We start from the raw sequence: 6,182 nt of genomic DNA on the forward strand, positions 1-6,182 counted from the left end.
AATCACTGAGCTAAATCCCCAGCGATGCCATGCATATTTAAAGCAGTCCTAAATTTATATCTCCAGCTCAAACTTTCCTCTTAAACTTTAGAGATATCCTATTGATTTCTTAAATTATTACTCTTTAGATAAAGTAAACCTTATTTTCAGTGTGTCTTACAGCTAGTAAGTGATTTACTGCACATTTATATGCCCAGCCACTCTAATAAACGTTTTTTACTACAGATACACAGATTTATATGTAAAATTAATGATGCAGTTTTAAAATAGCTACAATTATACATGTATATATTGATGGAATCTCTTTGGTCATCACCTTTTCTAAAGAAGGCATAATACTATTTATTTTTAAAATATCAATCTTGTGAAAACAAATTTAATTCTCAGTAGGAAACACAAGATACTCTAACAAAAATATTTGGGAATGCATCATTGTAAACTGTATTTAACAAAATAATTTTAACATTAACATCAATGTTAGTGTGTGATAACAGTTCAAGAAACCACAGTATGTATGTATGTGTGCTCCAGAGAGTGTTATTATTCGGCTTGTTTTTTTTTTTTTTTTTCATTAAAGGAGCATTCTTTGCCTCTGTTAACTGGAATTCTAGCATATAATTTTGCATGTTACTAGGTTTGTAAGACACAATATATTTTATATTAAATCAATTTTATCATAGATATATTATGCTCATCAACTGCAAAAAATTGTAACCTAAATGATGAGAATGTCATGTTCTATTAAGTACCATTTCTTAAAGCACCTTTTGTTTTTGCAGGATTCATAACTGGCTAAAAAAATGACACACAATTACTTAATAATTTTTAAAAACGGATCACAAAATGGAGAAAAAAGACACTGGCCATTTAAATCTCGCTCATCAATTCAGTTCTCTTGCAAATTAAAGTTTAATGAAGACTCCTTGATCAATAGCTTCTTCCAGGTATAGCACATGAGTAGGATCTATTTTAAAAAGTACTTTCAAAGGTTTTCACATTAATGTTAAAAATGCACAAAGTTCATTTATAGATAGACAGATAGATATAGATAGATGGATGGATGGATGGATGGATGGATGGATGGATGGATAGATAGATAGATAGATATTTGGAGGGGTAATGGGGATGGAACCCAGAATCTTGCCCATGCAAGACAGTCATCAGAACCAGTGAGCTATATCCCTCCCTTCTAAAGCTACATTTTTTAAAAAAGCTAGTCTTCCTAGGGAAAAGTGATATAGTTTATTTTAAAAGATGTAAATTTTACATCATAATTCTTTTTTCTTTAGAGAAATAACTGTAAAAATAAAAAGGAAAGACTACAATGAAGAGTCCTCTGTAAATCTGCTGAAACTCATAATGCTGCATTAATTGATTATTGAATTATTCGTATGTACAAAGGTCAGATTTTGGAATAAAAGCATAGGGAATGAGGTTACATAATTTTTTGATTGTGCAATTAATTGGGTTAGAAGAAGAAATGATGGGGCCAGGGATTTAGCTCAGTGGTTCTGCCACCTGCCTTGCAAGCACAAGGTCCTGAGTTCAATCCCCAGTACACAAAAAAAAAAAAAAAAAAATGAACTGCACTACCATTGGCTGTAGCCAAGAGGGATATATGGCCTGAAAAAAGTGCATTCTGACAGAAGTTACTGACAGAAAGGAAACAGTATATATATCAGAGTCAACACACAACTTCTTGTCTAGAAAGAAATACACTGATGACATAGAACCCATCACCCTGGAGATAAAATGGAGTACTACTCAGCCATAAAGAATGAGAATCTAGGGATATTTATAGCTAAAAGGATTCACGTTGAGGTGATACTCAAGTGAAATAAATAGGGCACATATGTATAAATACTGAATAGTTTCTCCAGTGTGAGAAACTGAAAGTGTAAGGACTAAAAGTTATAACAGATAATGTGAAATAGGAAGAAAAGGTGCAAAGGGGAAGGGGAAGGTGGAGGGGTAGGGAAAAAAAGATGGGAATGGGATTAATACGAGAAGAAGAAAAAAATGGAAACAAAGTCATTGTAGATAGGGTGGGGTGGAGGGGTTGAAGGGAGGGCAGAGAAATGGGGAAAAAATAAGAACCAGGATGGATTATGTAAAGGTGCAGATTTCCGATGAGAAATGTCATTATATTGTATACTTTAAATGTACCAATAGAATTCAATAATTTAATTAAATAAATAAAAACAAACATCACTGAAATCCAGAGGAGTAATATTTTATTTGCTAACAATATTTCATCCAAATTATACTTGATAAAATAGTAGCAATAGTATTGCATTTTAAAGGGGAAAAAATCAAAATTAGAGGTGGTTGATAGTAAAAAGGATCAATATTTTACAACTCTTTCCTAAATAGTTACTAAAATTTTAGTATCCTAAATTTAAATTTAAAAAGGACTGAAGTTTATACAACAAGAATAGAGATTATTTCAACAAACACAACACAGTTATCTGTAAAAAGCATGTTTTGTTCAGGTTGACCATACTTTCCCAATAAAATATATAATCATTTGTGAAATAATTATGATAATAATAATGTTTATGAAATGTTACTTGAGATATTTCACATATTTAAATTACAATTATACAAAATTTTACAACTTTAAGATTTTCTTATTTAATTTTGCAATTATTGTATGTTGTTAATACCAAAATGTACTCATAATAGAATATTATAATTAACATTATAATTCCCATTCTATAAATGAAGAAACTAGGATGCACAAATATTAAATACTTTACACACATTTTCACACCAAGCTGACTAATTCTAAGGATGTTTACTTTTATAATTATTAATCATTATGTTATGTTTACACAATATCAAATAAAACATATTTAGGAATTTAATTAAATTAATGTTTCTTTTATATTTATTATTGCTGCTTATTATGATGATACTATTAAGGTCTAAAAAAAACTATATTCCCAAAAATAATTTCTCTAATTACCATCCAAATAGAAAACAAGCTTCACTAAAATTAATGAAAATAATTGCCACCTTGATAGTCCTAAAGTAGTCATATTTTATACATTATTCTAATAAATTTTATAACGTGTTATTTAATATATGATATATAAATTATTTAAATATATAATTTACTAGTAAATAATCATATAATATAAAAAATTTTAAATAATTATGAATAGAGGAAACATTTACAGGAGGGACAGTTTTAACTCATACAGCATAAGATCTGCATTAATGATTTAAAGCTAAACTCTAAATTTATTATTACATCTTGCAAAAGAAAATTGAGTAATCTAGTCTCATGAGGCAAAACCTATGGTGTTTGTGAACTATCTTTAAATTTAAATGTAATATGAGAGCAATCCTAAATATTTGCCAAGTTATGTATGAATGCATAGCTCTCTTATTTAAATTTCCAGTGACTCACAGCAAGAGAGAAGAATATAAGTAATATTGCATGTAGACTGAATTAATTTGAATAAATCAAGGTAATATATAAAATTAATAAAGAATTAGCCAGGATGAACTCTATGTTAGAAAAGATGCTTAGTTCCCAAACATGGGAGATGGATGTTGCATTTGTTGATGTAGGTATTGTGCATATGTTGTTTAATTCTTGGTTTTCTTCTTAATTACTTCAAAGACTTTTTAAAAAGGCATTCTACTAACAATTTCATTTCCTCCAAATTATTTTGATGATTTGAACAGTTAACTATGTATTCAAATACTTGAAAGTCATAGCTTACCAGAAGTCATATGTGATGTATTTGAATTTGTAAGAGTTCATGTAGATAAAAAATTAGTGCTTCTTACACTTGTATAAAATAATTATTCCACTTAAATTTGTATTTGGAGAAAATGTTTCTACTGATGAAATAATTTTCAAAGCAAGAAAGATTTTTCTTTGTATCAGGAAATACACTCTGTTTTCACTTAAAGAATAAAATTAATGAAAATTAAAAGAAAAGCTGAAAAAGCTCTTGGATACTCTGTAAACAGTATGATGTGAAAATTCAATTACTTCAATAATTAGTGTAGACTTCTTCTTGAACTTTGTAATCAGTTTCAAATTTATATGGCAAACCACAGTAGCACCTTTATTCAGCAATCTTATCATTGCCATTAAAATTATAATATTGAACATTATCTGATTTGACTAAAAGATGCTACATTTCTTCTGAAAATTATTCATTTATTCCCATCTGTGGAAAGCAATTTGATGGGACCTTTCAATGCCAATTTTTCATAGATTTTTATGAAAAGCTAGTTTATATTCAACAATGTGTACATGATGACTTTATCTCTAAAACAGGATACATAAGAGTTTTATAAATATCTAAATTAATTTTGATTAAACATCTTATTTCCTTTTTGTTTTCAGATGGGGTAAGTCGCAATAGATAGTCTTTGTACTTAGGGCAGAGACATCCCTGTTTGTGTTCTTATGCAGAGCCAGGGATGGAATTAATGTGCTGTGTACAATCGCTCACTGAAAGACATGTTGAGTGCACTAAGGCCTCATCCTCTTTATGACTAAAAGAATTTTCTGACAGGTACATTTCAAAACCAGATAGCTGCAGGAGAACAGCATCATTTAAAGCTTGATTCTGAGATCTGTGGAAGTCCATTTTCTCTCCTCCATCTCTGACTTTGAAGAGCAGACATGGAGCATATATGAGAAGTTTGGGAGGGAGCGGTAAGGGGAGAAGAACAAATTCAACTTTTCCTTAGGAGATCTAAATTACTTACACGCAACCTCAGGGTAATTCAGTTTCCCAAGAAGGCCTAGACAGTGCCCGCAGTGCGCGAAGAGGGATTCTTCAGGGTTAATTCACCTCTGCATCTGCTGAGATCCCATGGCCTTGAAGTCTGTGGAGTCGCTATGCATCTTTATTTCTTTTGGGTGTGTTTGGATCTCTGCCTGCTTACTCCTGCGCTCATACTCATGAAAAGGAGCAGGCTGGGATGTTTTATCTCTTGTCTGAGCTTGCTTCAATTAAATTAATGGACCCATTCAGCTCACTCTTTCCCCTTTCAGGCGCACCCCTGATGAATACATTAAAAAGATCTTAAGTCTCAAGATGGTACATCATGGTATTAGCCAGGCACTCACTTCTCTCGGCCTTCTTTTTCTGTAAATCAAATAATTAATGAGATCTCCCCCTCAATGAAGCACTTCATCAATATTTTGTGGCAAAGGAAAAAAATGTCCACTTTGCTTGTTGTAGGGCTTTTATCTCCATCTATGTAGGATTTTGTGGGCAAATGTACTAATACTGAAACGACACAATATTGACTGATCCTCGCCGGTGGTTTTTTTTTTTTTTTTCAAAACTGAGAAGGATTAGTCAGAGGCTGTATATGCTATTCAACAGAGAAGCAAGTGGAAGCCTTGTCAATATGCTGTGGATGTTTTGTACTCAATTATTAACTTGTAAACATGAAGTGGGACAAATTAGTTTTATGGGCGTTTGATGTCCCTCGAGGGATGCGTAGGTTTGCTAAGGAAAGCATGTTCACTTCTTCTCTTTTGCATTAAAAACTGAAAGTTCTCTTTTTTACTTACAGATGATTACTTTTTAGTTTTAGGATATTTTGTCCTTTAGCAATATATTTATTTTAAACACACCAATTAAAGATTACATTAAATATGTAAATGACTAGTATAAATCTAACTTGCTTCATGAAAAGGTTCCTTTTTATACTCCACAGAATTTACTTATTAAGCTAGAAGAAGGAAGGCAATTCTATCGGCTTTGTGCAATGCTACCCACGCGGGCGCGTAACTATTTCTCAATTCTGTAAACAGGGCAACACGGAAAGAATTATGAACATTTCTCTAGCTCATTTACTATATGGATTGAAAAGCAACAGAAAAGATAAATTTGCTTCCTAAAGCATTTAGATTCACTTTTGGATGAAAATTGATCAGCCATATTTGAGATTTCCTTCAGTACATAATGCCAACCAATATGAGTGAGAGCGTGAATGGAAATTGAATTCAGAGAGAAGAGATGAGAAATATGAGATGGAGAGAATTTAAATCTGATTCATACTGCCAGATACGGAAGGAAATTAACTCACTCCACCCAAATTATTATCACCCCAGAACACAACTTGACAAGCTAGTAAGGAAAGGGAACATGATATAATGCTTATCCTTGTAGATAGTGAATTTAAGCAACCAATCTTTT

At 31.5% G+C, this 6,182-nt stretch overlaps 1 long non-coding RNA gene across 1 annotated transcript in view; it reads right to left on the bottom strand.

The window, feature by feature from the left end:
- Positions 1-4,917, bottom strand: part of LOC117286587 — a 26,938-nt gene extending 22,021 nt beyond the window's left edge. Inside the window, exon 1 of the long non-coding RNA XR_004517757.1 lies at positions 4,738-4,917. This is a non-coding gene — a long non-coding RNA (uncharacterized LOC117286587). The remainder of the gene's footprint in view (positions 1-4,737) is intronic.
- Positions 4,918-6,182: the final 1,265 nt, after the last annotated feature.

This window comes from Fukomys damarensis, unplaced genomic scaffold (assembly GCF_012274545.1).
Source record: "Fukomys damarensis isolate Sample0158 unplaced genomic scaffold, DMR_v1.0_HiC HiC_scaffold_1, whole genome shotgun sequence".
NCBI lineage: Eukaryota > Metazoa > Chordata > Mammalia > Rodentia > Bathyergidae > Fukomys > Fukomys damarensis.